The sequence below is a fragment of the Aquarana catesbeiana genome, linkage group LG04 (assembly GCF_042186555.1).
Source record: "Aquarana catesbeiana isolate 2022-GZ linkage group LG04, ASM4218655v1, whole genome shotgun sequence".
NCBI classification, from domain to species: Eukaryota; Metazoa; Chordata; class Amphibia; order Anura; family Ranidae; genus Aquarana; species Aquarana catesbeiana.
The window spans coordinates 297,499,165-297,522,633 of NC_133327.1; the positions used below are offsets into that span (position 1 = coordinate 297,499,165).

Sequence of the window (23,469 nt, forward strand, 5' to 3'; positions counted from 1 at the left end):
GTAGCCGTCTGGGCCTGGTCTTTTGTTAAGTTTTAGGTCTTTTATGGCGTTAGCAACTTCATCTATAGTTATAGGCTCATCCAAACTGCTTTTTTGATTCTGAGATAACTCAGGTAAGGTTATTTTTGAGAAGAAGGATTCAGCCTCTGTAGGATTAAATTCATTGTTTGTCTTGTATAAAGTTGTGAGATGTGAGTGAAATTTATGGACTATTTTAACTGGATTACAAGTGTAAACATTTTTTGATAATTTCAAACGTATTGGTTTGAAAGATTTGTTAGTTGAATTTAATGCCCGAGCCAAATATGTACCTGGTTTGTTTGTATTCATGTAGAAATTGTGTTTGGAGCGTTTGAGGGATTTATCAACTGACTCAGTGAGAAATAGATCGTATTCCAATCTAGATTTTTCCAGATGAGATTTTGTACTCTGAGATGGATTATCTTGAAATGATATGTAGGCTGCATTAAAATTGAATTCTAGTTTTTTTGCTAGATTTTTGCGTTCCCGTTTAAATAGAGCCATTTGTCTTTGTATTGTACCACGCAAGACAGGCTTATGAGCTTCCCACAGTGTTATTGGGGAGATGTCTGTTGTATTATTAATTGATATGTATTCCTTTAAAGCTTGTTCAATGGCCATCTGATGTAGTGAGTGTTTGAGCATTATGTCCGGTAAGTACCACGTTGGGTCATGCGCTTTTGGTATGGCTGAGGCTATAGTAGTGTATACTGCATTATGGTCAGACCACGGAATCGGAATTATATCTGATGCAATAATTTCTGGTATCATTCCTATTGTTAGAAAAATATGATCTATTCTGGTGAAGGTTAGATGAGGGTGCGAGAAATAAGTGAATTTCTTTTTCATTGGGTTACTTTCTCTCCACGAATCTACCAGATTGTATTTGGAAAGAAGTTGAGAAAAAGGTAATCTAGAGGTTATTTTGGATGGTGTAAAAGGTGATTTATTTAGAAGTGGGAGGAGGACCTGGTTCGAATCCCCACACATTATCACTGTTCCTATTTTGTGTGTATTAATCACTTGTAATATATGTGAGAGGAATGGTGTAGGTTGTTTGTTAGGAGCGTAGTAGGAAATCACCGTGATTGCTGTATCCATTATATAACCCATGAGTATCAGGTATCTACCTTCTGGGTCTTTAATTTCTGATGATAAGGTGAATGGTGTGGATCGGTGAAATGCAATTAGAGTTCCCCTTTGCTTGGTACAGGCAGAAGCCGTGTAAATTTGTTGATAAAAAGGAGAAATATATTTTGGAGTAGAATCTTTGGTGAAGTGTGTTTCTTGGAGGCATACTATGTGAGCCTTCTTGTTATGGAAAGTACGGAAGGCTTTGGTCCTTTTTTGAGGGACATTTATTCCCTGAACATTCAGGGAAAGTATATTCAGTGGTGCCATGGCAACAGATCAAATAGTTTTGACTTATTTTTTGTTATGCAGAGCTGACTGCGCAGATCAACCTGTGTGGACTGAAGAGATGAATAGATAGAAAAGAAACCAGTGAATTCTGGAGTAAAGAGTAAACAAAAAACATATGAGATTAGATGATACATTGTATAAATTATTTTTTGCAAGTAATCACAATTTACCCGTGAAAGAGAATAAATATCTCTCTCAGGGGAATAAGTGCCTTCGTCACACTCCCACATAATATGGTTGGGAGAATGAGGAGGGCTAATGGGGGTACACGGATCTTCCGCTTACAGGAGAGAAGTGCTATGTCAAAAGACATCAAAATGATGTTTCATTAATTGGAGTGCAGAATATAGTTTTTGTTGAAATTATTTATTCCAGGGTGGTTGTATATGGTTAGTCTTGCCCTAGGCTAAATAATTCAGTTAGAAAGGTACTGTTAATAACTTTGGTATTGATGAAGATAGTTTGAATTATTTTGGGATTTTAACCCTTTTAGAGTAAACAACTACATATTTTATTCATATGTAACTGTTTAGATATGTTAACTCATAAAATTGAGGTTGTATTGCTTCAGATTAGAATAAACAAAAACATAATTCTAGGAACTAGTTAGGTAATAATATATTTGTTTTAAGAAAAGAAAGAAAAAGCTTCCATTACCTCTGGATTATTGAACATATTTGTCCTAAAAAGTAATAAATCTATTGTTATTACCTGATAATATATAACTGAACAAGAATTTCCTTATTTCACTTATATATTCTAAGGCTATATGAATCGGAAGTAATAAGAAATATAACTGGAATGTAACATGATCCCACACAGTGTGTGACTATCAGAATGCAGTTACATTCAGTTATAAATACAGGTTTTTTATAGAGAACCATCTCTTAGTATAATAAATGAAGAGATATCAGGAATTAGGATGTCAGTCCATTGAATCTTCTTGGTCCATGGATGATGTGGCATAACGGCCTCTTTTGTGAGAATGATGATTCCCATTTTGTTCTGAGATTTTCTGAGTGCTGCCTGAAGGTGACGACGATGCTATTCTTCTGCATGTGGGAGAGTTGCTGCTTGTGGGTTCTGTCAGATTTAATTTTAAAAAGGTTTGTTGTAGTTCATCTGCTGATCTGCTTCTGTAAATTGTACCTTGGTAGTTAAATCTGACTGAAAAGGGGAAGCCCCATTGATACATAATGTTGTGGCGTTGCAGTCCCATTAGTTGGGGTTTCATGGATCGTCTTTTAGTAATAGTAAGTTGGGATAGGTCAGCAAAAATTTGATAATTGTGTCCTTGAAAATTAAGTTCCTTTTTTTCTCTTGCAGCAATTAGTATTTGTTCTTTCATTCTGTAATAATGAAATTTTGTGTTTATATCACGTGGGGGTCCATCTTTCTTTTTGGCTGTGAGGGCTCTGTGTACTCTGTCCAGTTCTAAACGTTCAATGGGGATATCTGGCTTTAGTTCTTGTAATAGAGCAGTAATAGTAGATTGCAGGTCTGTCACAGTTTCAGGTATTCCTCTTATGCGCAAGTTTGAACGTCTGGCTCTATTTTTGTAATCTTCGAGCTTAGTTTGAAGTATTAAATTCTCTTCTTTTAATTGTTCCAATTCTGTTATATTTACTTGGGTTGTAATTTCAATTTCATCCATTTTTATTTCTAAGGCTGCGGTGCGGTTTCCCAGCTCTCTTATTTCTTTGGTTAGGCTTTTTGTTATTTGGTCTGAGGTTTGTTTTAAAGCCTTATGAAGCATCTTTTCAAATTGTAATAATATTACTGGGGATGCTGAGGAGGCTTGTGGAGAAGTTTGTGAGAGGATTTGTTCTGTATCTGACTCAAATGGAGAGTCTTGCTGTGACATTTTCTGTCTGTGAGAGCGCCCTGATGCTGTATCTTGTGAGGTGACTGGAGCTGCTTTAGTTGCAGTGAGTGCCTGTGAGCTCTTTGTGAGGTGATTTTTATTTCTGCCACGATTTCCTCCCAGTACCATATTTCCTGCCCAAACTTTCACAGTTTGTTCCCTGGGGCAAAAAGGTTCAAATGGATACCTTTTGAGCCTGCAGGCTCCGCTTTGTCCTTCTCTTCTCTCCTCAGCGGTGCGGAGCTCTAACAATGCATGTCTGCTCCGCTAGGCTCCGCCCATCTCTGCTTATTGTAAATTTTAATGTAGTTACTGTATACTATTTAAATATTAAACCCACCGATTTCAATCAACCTCATATTCCCTCTGTGTGGCCTCTGACATGGCATAGTTGAGGCATCACACCTTAAATTCCTTGACATTGATGATGCAGTTAATGTCATCTGTTAAAAAGGAATCAACATGATGACAGAAGATGCTTTAATCCTCTGTACATATGGACCTGCAGTTTCCACAGATGGTTCATGTGTTGTGCCCTACTCTGCTTTGAGGTTCTTCTTTGCCACAGGTTGAAGGTTGTGAAGGATAACAGCGCAGGGTGAAAAATGTTACAAGGTATGTTGTGAGACAAAGCTGGGACGTGTTGAAAACACAAGATGATGTGTGACAAAGCATTGCCGTGAGTTAAAAAGAAGGGCAGTGTTTGACTGTAAAGGGTAAAAAGTGGGTTGTGCAGGGTATGTGACTGCACATGGCGGTGTGTGACATTGGGTGACATCCAAGTATGAAACTTTTCAGCACTGTGTGATTTGAATTTTGGTGGGCACACCAGACTTTTTTTTCTTTATTATTGGCTTTGCCCATTAAAATCCACAACAAAGTCCTATGAAGGATACGGGTTTTCGGTGGGAATTTTGAGCTGCAAACACAATATTTTTCTTTAAAAACACAAACAAAACACCTTGCACTTGGTGTAAAATAAATCAGTGAAAAAATTTGATAAGGGATGCTGCACACTAACAAGTGTTAGGATACAAAAAACAAATACAACTAAAATTAAAATAATATAGGTGTGCTGTCTCTTTAAATTAAAACATATTAAAATAACAACATAATATAAGCGAAAATTAAAATATAATAGTGAAAATCGGGGGGGGGGGGGGGGGCGGTGACCACGCTGCTAATTAAGAGAGCCCCCACTCCACAGCTGGGGATATCTACTTCCACCTGACCCACCACTTGCTTCTCCGCAGTCCTGCTGACTCCCTGTCACTCCTACACAGTCACAGCATGCCGCAGAGAAACTGCTGCCTCAGAAACTGGATGAGTTCTTCCTGCCGCTACAACAGAGCGAAACACCAAAACGGCAGTGGTGGCCACGAATACACATCTAAAAGCTTCACCTGGGGTTCATCTTTAAAGGACATGCTCTTTACTCTTTGAGCCTCCCTGCAGGCAGACATGCAATCTTCCCTTCATAAATTTAAAGGGAACCTACAGGATATGGGAGATAGAGCGGGGCACATTGAGGACAAAATATGTGAATATGCTACCTCCTTTGACACCTTGATGGATGCTCATGCAGCACACAGTGATGATCTGGCTAAAAGCAAAAGTAGCTGACCTCAGGGGCAGATCATGCCACAATAACATAAAGATACGTCAGAATCCCTGAGTTTGTTTAAACCACACCACTTCCTCACTACGTGCAAGACCTATTCAAATGCATGATACCCTTTTTAACACCTTACCTTACCATTAATAGGTTCCATCACATTCCTAACCACACATACATACCGCAAGCTGTATCCCACCTGCGATGTGCTGTTGATGATTCACTTCTACCAAACAAAAGAAAAAATTCTTACTGCATTCCACCGCACAGTCCAGCTCCCAAATCAGTTCTCTAGGCTACTGCTACTTCCTGACCTGTTGCAATACACCCTACAAAGGTGCAGAAAGCTCTCAAACCACAAAATCCTGCACCAGTGGTGATACCCCTGCAGCCTGGTCATCACACATAATGACAAGTCCACCACCTTCACCTCCCTAGAGGAAGGTCTCCAACTTCTTCACAAATGGGACATTGTCCCGGAAGACCTGCAGGCGCCTCCTGACTCCAAGCTTCCCTTCGTGATCTACGTGATCTCTTCCGAATAACAAGTAGTCTCCCACAAAAATTCATCCAAAACTCACTCACTCATAGCTCTCTGTCAGAGCTATGACTAAGCACTAAGGGTAGCGTGAAATGCATTAGCTGGTGATGCTGTTCCCCTCTATTTGTGTTTTTGGATATGTTTTTATGGACCTGCTGAAATAAAGGTGATTTTACTGGGCGTGTGGCCAAACAATTCTTTTTGCTCATTGGAATTCTTGATGGACAGGGCCAGCACCTGGTCTGTGTGTTAGTGGGGGTGGGGATGGGAGACTGACCTAGAGCGGTGTTCACACACATCTCACTCTCAAAGTGGGTCATGACATGCCCTATCCGAGTACTTTAATGATCCTATAGTCCCCAGCTAGGAGAAAACACACTCTAGCCTACTTTTCCCCCATGCCTTTAGCAGTCTGTACTGCACACAGTTCTTCTTAGAACCTATTTTTTTTTCCTTTTTTGTTACCCATATTCATCTTTCTAGTTTCTTTTTCTCCTCGACCACCTCCAGTCAGTAGAGTGTTTACTACCTCCTGATCCCCTGAGCACCTCTACAGCAAGTTGCACTGCACTTGGTCTCTCCCAGGATCTTTTTTTTGTTATACAACTGTTCCTCTAATACCTACACTATATTATCAAAAGTATTGAGACACCTGCCATTACACGCACATGAACTTTAAAGGCATTCCAGTCTTAGTCCGTAGGGTTTAGTATTGAGTTGGCCCACCCTTTGCTGTCCACAAAGTTTAGGAGTGTGTCAATGGGAATGTTTGACCAATCTTCTAGAAGCGCATTTGTGAGGTCAGGCACTGATATGGATGAGAAAGCCTGGCTCATAGTCACAGCTTTAATTCATCCCAAAGGTATTCTATCGGGTTGAGGTAAGGACTGTGCAGGCCAGTCAAATTCCTCCACCCCAAACTCGCTCATCCATGTCTTTATGGACCTTGCTTTGTGCACTGGTGTGCAGTCATGTTGGAACAGGAAGGGACCATCCCCAAACAGTTCCCACAAAGTTGGGAGCATGCAATTGTCTTGGTATGCTGACGACTTAAGAGTTCCCTTCACTGGAACCAAGGGGCGAAGTCCAACCCCTGAAAAAAAAACCCCACACCTTAATCCCCCCCTCCACCAAATGGTTTGAACCAGTGCACAAAGCAAGGTCCATAAAGACATGGATGAACGAGTTTGAGGTGGTGGAACTTGGCTGGCCTGCACAGAGTCCAGACCTCAATTTTGAACACCGTTGGGATGAATTAGAGCGGAGACTGCGAGCCAGGTCTTCTCGTCCACATCAGTGCCTGTCCTCACAAATGTGCTTCTGGAAGAATGGTCAGACATTCCCATAGACACACTCCTAAACCTTGTAGATAGACTTCCCAGGAGAGTTGAAGCTGTTATAGCTGCAAAGGGTGGGCCAACTCAATATTGAACCCATTATTGAACCCTAAGGACTAAAGTTCATGTGCGTGTAAAGGCAGGCATTTCAATACTTTTGGTAATATATTATATTTTGATTCTGCAAATGCACTAGTTGCACTGTTGTCCTTCTTGTTATTGTTTACCTTTTCTGATGTTTGCCCTCAGCACCTACTATAGGCACATTCCTGAGTTCTGTTTTTTCTGCACAGTATGAATGCAATTCCCTATAGGATATTGGATTGCTATAATCTCCGCCCTTTCTTTTTACACAGCATGGGATTTAAGATTGTATCTCTAATCACCAGAGAACTGAACCACCCTGCCAAAAGATCGTCCCTGTGAAAAAAGGCCTCTAAACTCCATGCCAATATACTTTGTGTCCATGAGACTCACTTCCAAGCTGCTAACAGCCCAAAATGTGGCTACAAGGATTTCTCAGATTTATTTATGGCTTCTGCTGCCCGCGAGAAATAGTGTTTCATTCGCCATCAAGAGCTCCTTGGCATTTACCCTACATGACTCTGTGTTGGATCCAATCATGGCTTTTTGGCTAAGATCAAGTGTAGTATCTGTTCTTATCAGTGTCCAGTAGGGGTGCTACACTGTCATTTCGGCCTTATGATAGGAATGGCTGGCTATATAGTATCCCTGCTGGTATGATGGGGCTCTGGAAGCTAGTACCTGTTGGAACAGAAATTGGGGCCCCGCCAACCACAGACAGTGGGGGCACAGGAGTAATTCCCCCGGGAAAACTGAATGGGCCAAGTTCCTCCTGATTAGAATGGATCTACCTTGTCTGGCCATGGGCTGGAAGGGCAGAAAGTCTGTAGGGTCTGTGTCCCCTGGGAGTGGTCGCCCCAGGGGTGCCCTTAGTAACACTTGAGTCTGGGACCCCACTGTGTGAACAGGTACATGGTCACAGCACTTAAAACTTTTTCTGCGCTGCACCTCTTGGGCTAGGCCTTTTGGCTAAGTTCGGGGCAATATTTGCTACCAGGCCTCAGGGCCTAGCCAGTGCACATTGCATGGCCACTTTATTTAAATTATTTTTCTCCTCACGTTTGTCACATCTAACTTTTGTGTGTCTGAGTTTTATTATTGGATGGAGGGTGTGAGTCCTCGGGCTTGCCCTGAAGTCCAAGGGGATAATGTGTAGCCATTAGGTTCCTTCCTCCCCTGAACTTTGGGGGGTCTCTCTTCGGTAGACTTCCACAACCTAGTACTCGGTGGCCGGCTTCATATGGCCACGAGGAGAGGGGTCCGCCAGGCCTTCTGGCTAGGCAGACCAAGTTCTTATCCTTGTCCCTGTCAGGAGCCTTGCACCCCGGGGCTTCAGGGAATGGTCCTACTCCTTCGATGGGTGGAAAAAGGCACTTTTTTGTGTGTGTTCACATGCATTTTTTTGTACACGTAACAGTTTTTGTTTTTTCGCACCACCACAGATTTTAAAAAATCTGTGAAATCAACACTCAACCTTATACTCTAGTGAACTTATGCGCCCCAAACTCGCACCAGCTAAGGTTTCTCTGTAAACTCTTTGGCAAATTAGATACCATCAAGTGGACACCTTTTGCTTTGTGGAGACTTTAACCCAATGGTTGATCCCTCTATTGACTCTTCATCCCCTCCCAGGAAATCGACACCTACTCTTAAGTCCCTCCTTTACTTAGAGGACTTATATGATGTTTGACGATGTCATCACTCTACTGAGGAGGACTTGACCTTCTTCTCTCCTAGACTTAATACTTATACAGACATTGACATGTTTGTGGTGGATAAATAGCTTCTACAACAGGACTCCTGGTCTGATCATGCTGCTATTACCATCTCTGTGGAGAAGAGAAGACCTGAAAACCTGCATACCTTTTGATGCTGTAATTCTAATGTGATTAAAACCCCTTCTACTGCTAAAATGCTCCCTCAAACATCTCTGGGATTATTGTGAGATCAATGCCCCATCTACAGATAACTCCTTTCCCATGAGGAATGCACATAAGGCGTACATTAGAGGCATTATTATACAAGCCTGTGCTTGAGCTAAAAAAACAATACAATAATTGATTAGACACACTCCTGTCAAAAATCCATAATTTGGAATTGACTAATAAATCAGACCCTAATCCTGCCCGCTCTTCCACCTTAACTAAACTCAGACTGGAAGGGTTACTTTATGACCAACATGATAAATTTGTTCACAATCTCAAAATCCAACATTACGCCAGTGACAATCGCATAGTTACATATAGTCTGGTTGAAAAAAAAAAACATGTCCATCTAGTTCAACCAATTAAAGGGAGAATCTCACAGGGAGACTGTTGGCAAACAGGCTTAAAATTCAAAAGGCCAAAACCAAAACTTCCTATCCTCGATTACCCCCACACTAAACAGAAGATCCATAACCCTCAAGAGATCGGAAATTCATTTGCGGACTACTTTAGTTCCTTATACAACCTCAAACAGGGCATCTATACTCTGCAACCATCTGCTCATGACATAGATAGCATACGGAGCTGTAAACGAGCTATTAAACTATCTGAAGAACAACTTTCCATTTTAAACGCTCCCTTTAGGACATCTGAGATCATAAAAATCATAGACTCATTGCCCAATGGATGCCCTAAGGCATCTGGCCAGGACAGCTTCTCTAATGATTACTACAAGATGTTTAATACTATTATTTCACCTTATCTCATAGAGATGTACAAGGCTGCAGCTTCCACAGCCACCTTTCCCCCGGAGATGCTGAAGGCATATATTGTGACTGACAATACCCAAACCAGGGAAAGACCCATCAACTCCCACAAACTTTAGGCCAATATCATTGCTTAACACAGATGTCAAAATCTATGCCAAAATATTAACTGGATGCTTGTTTAAAATCTTACCCGCTCTGATTAAATCTGACCAAACTGGTTTCACTAAAGGGAGGCAGGAATCTGACGCTACGAGAAGGATCATTAATCTTCTCCATTATGTTGAGACTAGTCATACGTTTCTCTGCTCATTTCTTTGGATGCAGAGAATTAATTCAATAGAATTCATTGGACTTACTGTACATGTCCCATGTTTTATCAAAGTTTTGGGTTCAGGGAGTGGTACTCTCAGCCATCCTGGCCCTTTACTCCTGCCCATCTGCCCAGGTACATACGTACGTACTATCCAGGACCTTTGAAATCACCATTGGCACTTGGCAGGGATGCCCACTCTTCCCCTCCATATTTAATTTATTAATAATGCCTTTGGCAGAATCCATCTGCTCTCACCCCCAAATCACAGGCTTCTATATTGGCAACACTTCCCACAAGATTGATTTATTCACGGATGATGTCATCCTTCTTGCAAATTCACCCACCTCCTTACCTCATGCCCATCAACCTTTATCTCAATTTAGTGAAATCTGCTATAAAGTTAATTTTTCCAATCCCTAATCTTGGATCTTGAAATCCCTGGTGGTTAAAAACTCTCGACAACAATCACTTCCTTATACCTGGAATACTCAAAGTGTCCCCTACTTAGGCATAACCCTCAATCCTAAAACTTACCAAGTGTCCCAAGAACTTACACACCTGGCTAAATTTGAGTTATCCTGGTCTGGGCGATTGGCATCCTTTAAAATACTCATTCTTCTATAAATCATATATATGTTCAGGACACTACTGATTCCTCTTAATGCCAAACACTTGAGAACCTTCAACTCACTGCTCAGACAATTTTTTGGCAATAGAAAAGATCTAGATGTTCACACTCTCTTCTTTTCAAACATAGTTGGGCAGGAGACATGGGCAACATAGACATTACTGACTTTCAGCCCACCTAGATCAACTTAAGCAGTGGTTTCAACCCCCATCCATTAGGCCTTAGATAGAGATAGATCAAGCTCCTCATTCAAGCTTCTGATTTCCACACCCTATTGACAGCTGACCTTTGGTAACCATCTAAACTGGGCGATCTCCCTCTCCCAGTCCAAGTGACTGGGAGAGGGAGAGTTCTCAACTCTTCCTCCAACTCAGGCCATTCTTGTACCCGACTATAAATTCCCCTTACTGCTCTTGCATAACTTATTCCAAATCTTTCAATTAAATCCTGGTGCGATAAGGGCATTACTATAATTGATGATATACTGTACTTCAAGACCGCTCCCTTAAAAGCATGGTGGAATTAATGGTGGAATTTGGGCTGATGACTAAATACAACTTTACCTACAAATTTAACATCTTTTCAACCTCCCCACCTCCCGAGATACGCATATTGGATCCAGTGCTGCAGTTTTATATCTCACTCACTCCTAAACATAAGGGTATTGCTCCTTTCTATAATTCCTTTCAGGAAAAATTGACCTTTTTAAAATTAAGCCCTTCTTTAAATGGGAGGATCTTCAGGCCTCATTTACTGGTGCCCAGTGGAGCGAGGCCCTTAAATCATTTTATAGAGTCAAACACTATACAAATTTTCTCTACGGTGGTATCTCACCCCATGTCACCTAGCTCAAATGTCCCCTTATTATTCTCCTCTTTGCTGGCGAGGTCGGTGTTGAAAAGGGAATGTATTTCATATCCTTTGGTCCTGTAAGACTATAACTAGCTTTTGGTGGAAAATATTTTGAACAATATCTGAGGTTACATAGTTACATAGTCTGGTTGAAAAAAGACCATCTAGTTCACGTGTCAAACACAATTGTATTTAATTTCATGTGACCCTCGCATCTCTCCTGCAGCTGCGCCCTCATCTCTGCCCCCACGTTGTCTCAGCAGTCGGCAGCAGAGAGGAGAACAGAACTCCTCCTCTAGATCCTGCTCTTATCTGTGCAGCTGCAGAGAGGCTCAACCTCATTTGCCTTATAGTTGCCCAATGAAACAGTGCATTGAGGTTGGCTTGTAAGTTGCAGACATATCCCGTAAGGCTGTTATTCCACCTCATAGCTTGGTGTCATCTGCAAATACTGAAATAGTACTTTTAATCCCAGACCCTATATAATTTATAAATATATATAAAAAAATTAGGGTCCCAACACTGAATCTTGGGGTACACCACTAATAACTTTAGACCATTCAGAGTAAGAATCTTTATCCACTACTCTCTGAATTTAGACTTTTAGCCAGTTTTCTATCCACTTACAAACTGATTTTTGCAGCCTTCATTCCTTTTTACACATTCTGTTATATGCTTTGTGACATTTAAATGATGATAGTTATCCTTCATTTTTATATTTTTTTAAAGTTCTTTTCTTATTATTTATTGCTTTTTTAACTTTGACCTTGAGCCACCTTGCCCATGGGAATATATATTTTGTAATGTGTTCACATACAGTCTTTTTTGAAGAATTCCCATTTCTGTTCTGTGTTCATCAATGCCAATATTCCCTCCCAGTCTAAGTCTTGGAGAGCAGCCCTCATCCTTGGAAAATTTGCTCTCTTAAAGTTAAGTGTTTTTTTTCTTTCCGGCATGTGCTTGTTGTTTACAGCTTACATATGGTCACTGCTACCCAGATGTTATTTTATATGAACAATAGTAATAAGCTCTGCATGGTTTGAGATTAGCAGTTCCAACAGAGCATCGTTCCTAGTCGGGGCCTCCATGAACTGGACCATAAAATTGTCTTGTAATATGTTTATACATTTTTGCCCTATAACTGTTCCTGCAGTGCCATTACTCCAGTCAATTTCTGGGTAGTTTAAACCCCCCATTATTATCACTGTCCCAGCCCTTGCAGCCCTTTCTATCTGTGCATTAACACTGGATGAACTGTAACAAACTCCAATGATTACCTTTGTAGTATGCACACTCATGTGCAGTTGACATGGGGTTTTACTATCACCTAACTCAGCTCTGGCTATCCTGAGTCTGAATATTTACAATGTGCCAGCTGCCAGACTCATAATAACTAGGCATTGGAAACGACAAATAGCACCCAATCTGTCAGAAGCTATTGCCTTAGTTAATATGTACTTCCCATATGAGAGGACACTTGCCTTGTCGAAAGGAACTGTGACTGAATATGATAGATTGTGGAAACCATGGTCCAATCGGATTAACAAATGATGTTTTCCTGCAAATGTGCTTCTAACATTTTCTTATGCTAACGTACTGCTGTTTCTTCTCAAGTACCTCCTGGGAGGCCTATGGTCATCAGCTTTGTATATTCCCTTGTATTACCATGGCCTACAGTATATCCATGATTCCTTTGTACCCGCCATTGGTGGTTTATCTTTGTAACTGCTTTCAAACTCAATAAAAATGTAATGAAAAAATAATATATAATAGTGAAAATCAAGAAACAAATGATTGTTTTGAATAGACCATAAATAGGTAAACCACAAGTGCCAGCAATATTATGAATATTGTGAACTACTAGTAATTCATGATGCAGGTCCAGTGCTTTACCTCCACAGATAAATACACCTGCTTACTGGGAAAAATGTACTCCAAAACTTGAGAGGTCAACGGCGCCTAAGTGCAGGAAAAGGCTGTCAATAGCCTGATTGTTTGGAGATGAAAACCATCAAATCCTCTGCTCTCAGCCTCAAATCTAGTAATAGTGGCCTACTTGACGATTGCTCCCTGTGTGAACTAGTAGTGGGGTGCATAGAGTGTAGTACTCAATTATGCAAGTGAACCAACCTTAGTTTTGTAATACAGCAGCCCTGCTTCTGAGCAACATTGAAGATCCCAGCCTACTGAACCCAACAAATGATAGGATAAGCCAAATGATTATGATATGGGCTAATAGTATAGTTCAGTGAAGATCCCAGAACAGATGCCCAGCTCTATATTTTCATCTAATGGCATTGTACAATTTTACTAATCGCAAACAATATGTGTTGTTATACTGTAAGGATACTGTTAACTTTCAAGAAAAAAATATTGAAACATAAAACAAAGATTACACCAAATTTAATAACAGGCCCTTAAGGGGGCAGTCACCCCCACTCAGGGTAGTGGGTGACAGCGAATAGTTAATTTACAGAAAAAAATGTATTTTGTTATTGGGGAGGTATTCTACCTCAATACCCAAAAACGTAAATTTCAATGAACGATGTCACAACAACACACCACAAAAATTTAAAGAGGATCAATGAACAACAGTTCAAAGAGGCACAGTGGCCAGCATAAAGGCATACTCACCACTGTGGTAAGGAGGGACACTGACCTTCAGTTTAAGGAGGCACAATTACCACCAGGGTAATGAGGTACATTAATACTGTATGAAGGAACACTGATAAGGGGGGACCTTGACCATCAGGGTAAAGGAGGACACTGACCAACAAGATAAGGGGAGGGGGGACACTGGTTATCAGGTTAAAAGATGTGAATGAATAGACTGAAATTAGACCCGAAAGAAACATGAGCATGTAAGTCTTTAATTTGTGTGCCTTTTATGTATGTGATTACACATTTCTTGTCCAACATATCGTTTGTAGGTTTACGGTTCCTGCTTGTAACTGCTGAATGGCACACTATTCACAGTAGAGAGGAATGGACTGTGGGTGGTGATAACAGAACATGATTACTACATTTTCACCACTCAAAAGAATGCAGAGGAGTGCCCACAGCAACCTTAAAGGGGTTGTAAACCCTGGTATTTTTTCACCTTAATGCATCCTATGCATTAAGGTGAAAAAACTTTTGTCACTGACTGGCCCCCCAGCCCCCCTGTTTTACTCACCTGAGCCCCGTAATTCCCGCGCCGGAGATGTGCGCTTCCCCTCTACCCGTTATCTCAGCTCTTGATTGGATAGATTGATAGCAGCACAGGCATTGGCTCCCGCTGCTGTCAATCAAATCCAATGACCCGGGGGCGGGGCCGAGTCCGGCATTCTGCATCTATGGACGTAAATGCTGGACTCGGGAGGGTGCCCGCAAGGTAACCCCCCAGGAGAGTGCTTCTCCTAGGGAGTTATACGATGTGGGAAGGAGCTACCAGTGCCACCAGGGGATGCCAGAAGTCGAGGATCAGGCCACTCTGTGCAAAACGAACTGCACAGTGGAGGTATGACATAGCCCCCTTCATTGTTGTACTGGAGATCAGCTTTAAGGCTTACTCCACTTGTTCAGTCAGCCCCTTCTAGGCTTTTTGGCACCAGATGTCTATTTCTGAAATTTGCAAGGCCCCCACCTGGTCCTCAGTTTACAAGTTTTTTACCAGGTAGATGGTGGATATTCATGCCTCTGCTGCCGCCATATTTAGCTATAAGATGTTTTAAGCCTATATTTGAGTTGGGAGCCTGGTGTCCTTGTTTTGGACTTTTTGGCACTGTATGCTGTGCTGCCCACCCCTCAGTTATATTGCTTGGGGACATCACATCATCAAGGCTTAAAGGTATATCTGTCCTATACACATTCAATGCAGCTTCAGACAGACGAACACGGGGAGTAAAGAATGCATATTTTTGAGTACTTATAGCTTTTTACTGCTTGTTTTTTGTCCTAGGGTCCCCCCACAGGCCAAAGGAGCCAGGCACCTCCTGGGAGGTACTTGTGCAGGTTTATAGCCTTTGTTTGCATCCTTTATCTTTTAGTGCTGTCAATTTTGACTGGTATATTGGTGCTGACACCATGTAAAGCTGCACCAAAAGTGTATGGGACAGATATGCAATATCGGTAGCACCTACTTGCTGATGTGATGCATAGTTTTAACTATGTAAGCATTATATGTATGTGATTATTAGATGCCTGTATTCCTATACATTTTCTGTATATACCACACTACTATGATGATATTGTTTCTTTCAAAGAAGGACTAAACTATTGTAAATTAAAGTATTTCATGTATAACCCAGTCCTAAAGAAGCGCTGGAACCACAAAACGTGTCAATGTAAAATGGGCCATTAATTCACATGAATAGTCTATATACAGTATATAATGCATATATTTTTTTAAACTATGATACATATTTTATGGATATGTTATCTCTCACAGGAGATTTTTATGACATATATCTAAAATATGACAAGAACAAATGAGGTTACGTGAGAGGTAGGAGGACAGATTTGTTTAGGGATTAACCACTGGCTATTAGGGGTTAACCTTAGAAGATTTTTTATTGAAAATATATTTTTCCACTATACTTGTTTTCTACTGATTTTGTTAAGAAAGAGATTACAGTATTAGCATGTGATCTGCAATATGTCCTTGATCGCAGTCACAGAAGAGCAGAAGTATAACTTTGTATCACTTCACAAAGTTATAAAAAATAGATGGCTCATTCAAGCAAGAAGCACTTGCACTGATTTCTCCCTTTGCACAGATTGAGGAATTCAGCTGTCATGTTAATAGCAGGTCCTGGAGAAGAGCATCTACAGCAAAGGGAGGAGGAGATAGTGGACAGATGTATCCCAACCCTGGAGCCTATGGCTCGGTTCACATAATGCAATTACAGCACCTCGAAAAAGTATTCATACCCCTTGAAATTTTCCACATTTTGTCATGTTACAACCAAAAACGTAAATGTATTTTATTCAGATTTTATGTAATAGACCAACACAAAGTGGCACATTGTGAAGTGGAAGGAAAATGATAAATGGTTTTCAATTTTTTTTTACAAATAAATATCTGAAAAGTGTGGCGTGCATTTGTATTCAGCCCCCTTTACTCTGATACCCCTAACTAAAATCTAGTGGAACTAATTGCCTTCAGAAGTCACCTAGTTAGTAAATAGAGTCCACCTGTGTGTAATTTAATCTCAGTATAAATACAGCTGTTCTGTGAAGCCCTCTGAGGTTTATTAGAAAAACTTAGTGAACAAACGACATCTTGAAGGCCAAGGAACACTCCAGACAGCTCAGGGATAAAGTTGTGGAAAAGTTTAAAGCAGGGTTAGGTTATAAAAAAATATCCCAAGCTTTGAACATCTCATTGAGCACTGTTCGATCCATCATCCGAAAATGGAAAGAGTATGGCACAACTGCAAACCTACCAAGACATGGCCATCCACCTAAACTAAAAGGCCTGGCAAGGAAAGCATTAATCAGAAAAGCAGCCAAGAGGACCATGGTAACTCTGGAGGAGCTGTAGAGAGCAACAGCTCAGGTGGGAAAATCTGTCCACAGAACAACTATTAGTCGTGCACTCCACAAATCAGGCCTTTATGGAAGAGTGGCAAGAAGAAAGCCATTGTTGAAAGAAAGTTATAAGAAGTCCCATTTGCAGTTTGCGAGAAACCATGTGGGGGACACAGCAAACATGTGGAAGAAGGTGCTCTGGTTACATGAGACCAAAATTTAACATTTTGGCCTAAAAGCAAAACGCTATATGTGGAGGAACACTACTACTACACATCACACTGAACACACCATCCCCACCGAGAAACATGGTGGTGTCAGCATAATGTTGTGGGGATACTTTTCTTCAGCAGGAACAGGGAATCTGATCAGAGTTGATGGGAAGATGGATAGAGCCAAATACAGGGCAATCTTAGAAGAAAACCTATTAGAGTCTGCAAAAGACTTGAGACTGGGGCGGAGGTTCACCTTCCAGCAGAACAACGACCCTAAACATACAGCCAGAGCTACAATGGAATGGTTTAGATCAAAGCATATTCATGTGTTAGAATGGCCCAGTCAGTCCAGACCTAAATTCAATTGAGAATCTGTGGTAAGACAAGCAAGAAAATTTCTGTTCACAGATGCTCTCCATACAATCTGACAGAGCTTGAGCTGTTTTGCAATGAAGAATGGGCAAAAATGTCACTCTCTAGATGTGCAAAGCTGGTAGAAACATACCCAAAAAGACTTGCAGCTGTAAGTACAACGAAAGGTGGTTTTACACAGTATTGACTCGGGTGCTAAAAACGTAAATGTATTTTATTCGGATTTTATGTAATAGACTAACACAAAGTGGCACATAATTGTAAAGTGGAAGGAAAACGATAAATGGTTTTCAATATTTTTTTTTTACAAATAAATATCTGAAAAGTGTGGCGTGCATTTGTATTCAGCCCTCTTTACTCTGATACCCCTAACTAAAATCTAGGGGAACCAATTGTATTTAGAAGTCACCTAGTTAGTAAATAGAGTCCACCTGTGTGTAATTTAATCTCAGTATAAATACAGCTGTTCTGTGAAGCCCTCAGAGGTTTGTTAGAGAACCTTAGTAAACAAACAGCATCATGAAGGCCAAGGAACGCACCATATAGGTCAGGGTTAAAGTTGTGGAGAAGTTTGAAGCAGGGTTAGGTTATAAAAAAAAATATCCTGAGCTTTGAACATCTCACAGAGCACTGTTCAATACATCATCCAAAAATGGATAGAGTACGGCACAACTGCAAACCTACCAAGACATGGCCGTCCACCTGAACTGACAGGCTGGGCAATGAGAGCATTAATCAGAGAAGCAGCCAAGAGGCCCATGGTAAGTCTGGAGTAGCTGAAGAGATCCACAGCTCAGATGGGAGGATATGTCCACAGGACAACTATTAGTTGTGCACTCCATGAATCTGGCCTTTGTGGACGAGTTGCAAGAAGAAAGCCATTGTTGAAAGAAAGCTATAAGAGGTCCTGTTTGCAGTTTGCAAGAAGCAATGTGGGGGACACAGCAAACATGTGGAAGAAGGTGCTTTGGCCAGCTTAGACCAAAATTGAACTTTTTGGCCTAAAAGGAAAATGCTATGTGTGGCAGAAAACTAAAACTGCACATCACCCTGAACACTCCATCCCCACCGTGCAACATGGTGGTGGCAGCATCATGTTGTGGTGATGTTTTTCTTCAGCAGGGACAGGGAAGCTGGTCAGAGTTGATCAGAAGATGGATGGAGCCAAATACAGGCATACCCCACTTTTAAGTACACAGTGGGACCAGAGCATTTATGTAAAACGAAAATGTACTTAATGTGAAGAAATACCTTTTTTCACTTCTCAATGCATGTGCTGCATTGCAATAGTCATTTGCAGGCATAACTGATTACCTAAGTAAGCTGGCTGACCCCAAAATCGGATAAACTGGAAGCAGTGCCATGTCAAGCTGACAAAAATTTCCCATAGACGCCAATGTTGAAAACTGGGAGCAGTTCCATGTCAAGCTGACCTAGATTTTCTATAGACGCTAATGTGTCTGTACTTACGAGCAGGGCTTTTTTTCAGCCGGAACGCGGGGGAACGCAGTTCCGGCACCTCCAGCACTGAAAATAGGTAATGGCAAGGGGTGCTGCGGTGTGCTGGGGGGTCTGTTGTTGCTGGCTGCTGGGGGACCTATTGCCTTTGGGGGAAAATCTACTGTTGTGGGGGGGTCAGTTGTTGCTGGGGAGGTCTATTGTTGCCGCTGCGGGATCTATTGTTGCTGGTCATGATCTACTTTGGAGGAAGGGTTCCATTGTTACTGGCTGCAGGATGGTCTATTGATGCTGGCTGCTGGGAGAACTATTGTTGCTGGTATGGGTCTATTGTTGCTGGGGGGTCTATTTGTTGATGACTGCAGGAATCTATTTTACTGCTTTTCTTGATATCATTTACAGATTCCACACAACTTACACCATTACTTAGTATCACAAAATGATACTTCTTTCTGTATCCTTCAAAAGGGGTAGAACTGGGAGGCGGGTAGGGGGTGGAACCAAAGGACGGCGCTTGGAGGTGGATAGGGGTCGAAGACAAGGGGTAAAGTGCAAGGCAAGAGTACCTGCACCTATTCCTTGAGAAAAAAAGCCCTGCTTGCGAGTGTACGTAAAACAGGGTATGCCTGTACAGGGCAATCTTAGAAGAAAACCTGTTAGAGTCTGCAAAAGACATGAGACTAGGGCAGAGGTCCACCTTCCAGCAGGACAACGACCCTAAGCATACAGCCAGAGCTACAATGCAATGGTTTAGATCAAAGCATATTCATGTGTTAGAATGGCCCAGTCAAAGTCCAGACCTAAATCAAATTGAGAATCTGTGGCAAGACTTGAAAATTGTTGTTCACAGTGTTTTGGATTCAGAAAAAAAGTTCTGATATTATTATATCTACCCCCGATCAGATTGTTGAATATAAAAGCATGCATGCTTCAAGTAAGCTCATACTGAGACTGCTTAGTTCAGAGTCAAATTACTTTCTGTTTAATATTTCCGCTTCTCAAGACTTTTGTACAATTCCATTGAAGATGGAGATACGTCAACAAGACTGGCGCATATAAACCACAAATATAAAAATACAAATATGTGACAAAATTTTGGCTTTCAGCTGATGCACATTTGCAGAAGTGAATAACTGTTCTTGCAGCATTCTCTTGCTTCATTGTGTTATGCTGTTAGATTCTGAATGTATTCTGGGAAGCAGGCGCAAAGTTTTTGATTAACTCTTTGCAGTCAGTCCGGTTCCTAAGCAAGCTTTGAGCTTTGCAGAATATCTGTAAATGTCTTAAGGCTTAATAAGCATAGAAGCTGAGTTTATATATGTTAAGTATAAAGCAGGTGTTGGAATAGACAGTTCACCATGATCACATGCATTACAGTCCCCCCTTGAAGCTGTCTATTTCAAACTGTCCCTCATACTAAAAAGTCCTACACCCAGCCCATCCCCCTCTGCAACTGTTTTAAGCCATATGTAGAGAAAGAGCAGCGACTAGTTCACTAACCCCCTCGAAACAGCTTGATGAGTGCGGTCAGGTGCTATCTGTCCTTATAGCCCTACGGTGTTGCATCTCGGGGGAGGGTGACTGTAACGGAGTGTAACACATAATTTTCATCAAGCCTTACATAGACATCGTCATCATCATCATCTGGTATCTCTTAGTTCATGAACGTGGGGGTAGTTTGGTCAACAGCCTTTTCCACACACTTCCTGATGCAGGGGAGAACGCAGCAGATTATAGCCGCCATTACCAGGATAGCTATTCCTATCTGGGTCAACAATCCCTGCCATCATCCCTTTATCCAGGTAAAATACTGATCCCAGGGGTTGGTGAGCCCTGAATTCTGTTTTAATTCTTTGGACAGGTCCTCTAGTTTCTGGATGGCTAAAGTCACTTTACCATTTGGGCCGGTGTTGTCTGGGATGTAAGTGCAACATGTGCTTGTCTCGGGGATCATTTTACATACACCCCCTTTTTCAGCTAGGAGCATGTCTAAGACCATACGGTTTTGGAAAGTTATGTGTGAAGCTGCTTCCAACTGTTTGGCTAAACCTTGGAGTGCATCTCTGGTGTAATTGACAAATCTTTGTTGGTTGTAGTAGATGTAATTTATCCAGTCTACATTCTTGTTTACAGTGATGATGGGGATCAGGGACTCAAACCCTTCTGCTACTTGGTCTCTTGCTTTCAACTCATCTGGGACCCCTCTAGGGACCCCTATGGCGTCTATGTATACATGTGGGTCGAAGCTTCCTGCTGGGGCACTCCTACGCCTCCTGTTAGGATTCAGTACATGTCTCCCAAAGACTGGACTTGATTTTTCACTAGATCTGCAGACACCTCACTGTAAGATCCACAGTAACCCTTAATGAAATTCCCAAAAGGTTTTCCCACTCCCTGGTACCGTCCATAACATGTGTAATTGCCATGATATATGGTGATACCTTCTCCTGGCTTGGGGGTCTTGGTAACTATGGGATATTCCTTCTTCCAATGTTCACACAGGGAGTGGTTAGTGGTTGTGTTGGTAAACAGGCTAAGGAAACATGTTTCATGTTCAGGGGATATGTTCAGGGGTACCCTTCCTAAGTGTGGTCTAGCCCCCCCACACACATAACAATTGGTCTTATTGTGTTTCCCTGCACTGTACCTCGTCCACTCGAGCCACAAGTTGACATCTGAGAACCCGGTTTCTGCAGCCATGGTATCCTCAAGGGTAGGGTCTTCTATGGCCACCATGTCCTTCAATGTCTGTATATGGGGCCTCAGGGGGTTTGAGCTAGATGTGGATTGGGGAACTCCCCACTCTGGGTTATTGAACATATCTTTCAGTTGGAAAGGCTTTCTAAAACCGGGATATCCGGGATATCCACTTCCCCACCATAGGCCTAGAACATAGGTCCCACTGTCTTCTGGGCTAGGATTCTCAATGGTCACCCTGAATTCTTTGGTGTAAGGCTGATCTGTGTGTTTGTTGATTGTCATTCTATCTAAGAGTGACATTTTTGTCTTTCCTATTTTGGGCGTTCTCAGGTTTGTACCCCCAGTTTGTACCCCCAGTGTTCCAACCCACTGCTCCCCAGGAATCACAGTTGTTACCCCAATAGGTGTCAGTGACGCATACATACACAGTCATGGGTCTTACTGCTTCATCCCAGGTCTGGATCTTGTAGATAGTACCTGGAATTATCTGTTCATAGAAGGATATAAAAGTGGCAACATGTGTATTGGATGAGTTATACCAGAACAAGGTTATACCATCTTTTTGTTTGATGGCTACCTCTTGAACCTGGGCAATGATTACTATGAAAAGGATATACAGAATCATTTGGTCCCCTCGGCCTCTTCCTCAGGTACAGGGACTTTCTTGCAGTGGGAGGCATGTGTCCACGTGTTCTTCCCGGCCACTTTGACTGATGTGGCAGTTGTTAGGAGTACCTGGAAAGGACCATCATATCTGGGTTCAAGAGTATGTTTTTTCACAAACTTCTTTATCAGTCACCAGGAACCAGCTTGTGCTTTCCTGTATCTAGCTCAGGATCTGGAATGGAAGAAAACACTTCCGAATGGATACGGGTTAATTCTCAAGATAAAGCAGGCACATAATCAGTCAATACATCAGATTGGAGCTGCAACTGTTGTTGGAAATAACAACCTAGTCTGAGGGCTGAACCAAACAATATCCCATAGGGTGACAGACCATGGTTTCCCCTTGGAGTGTACCTAACACTGAATAAGGCAATGGGTAGGCTGTCTGAGGCCAACTCATTCCCATTTCCTGAGACATTCTCAGCATTCTAGATTTTATTGTGCCATTTAATCTTTCCACCTTCCCACTGCTCTGAGGATGGGTCATCTGGTGTGGAAAGCTAGTGTGACCCCTACCTAAAGCTGTCCATATCTCCTTGGTTACTGAGGCCGTGAAAGACCTCTGGGACACCATATCTGCACACTGTTTCTGTTAAAAGTCTTTTAGCTGTGGTCTTTGCCGTCATGTTGGTAGGCTTCCGGCCCACGTGGTGGACACGGTCTCTTGTTTAATTACATGATTCCTTCAACTTCTGTGGCTCCTTTTTTGATCCACACTTCTTTTTCTTCTTTGCCAGCTGTCTCTGCTGTTGCTCCTTGAGGTGGGTCCTGTTTACAGGAGGGTTTTGTAGAATCATAGTGGTTTCTACAGTATCATCCAGGATAGGTGCATTCACTCTGCTGACCACTTCTCGCGTTCAATCTGCAGCTTGTTTCGCATCTGCCAGGTGATTGCCTCATGCTTCTTGGGAAACCAGCTTGCCGTGCGTCTTTACCTTAAGTATAGCCACTTGTGCTGGGAGGAGTAGGGCATCCATTAAGTCCTTGATAGCTGCACTGTGTTTTACAGGTGTTCCTGCTGCTGTCAGGAACCCTCTGGTTTTCTGGATGATCCCAAAATTTCCTTCTGCCAATTTGCAAGCCATAGTTAGGGCCTGGAGTTCTTCTGCTTCCTGGGCAGACATGGAGGAGGGTAAAGCTGAAGCTTGAAGAACTGTATCTTCGGTGGTGACTGC

At 41.9% G+C, this 23,469-nt stretch overlaps 1 pseudogene; it reads left to right on the forward strand.

Annotated features, from left to right (window-relative positions):
• Positions 1-7,414: 7,414 nt before the first annotated feature.
• Positions 7,415-7,570, forward strand: LOC141141975 (U2 spliceosomal RNA; annotated as a pseudogene).
• Positions 7,571-23,469: the final 15,899 nt, after the last annotated feature.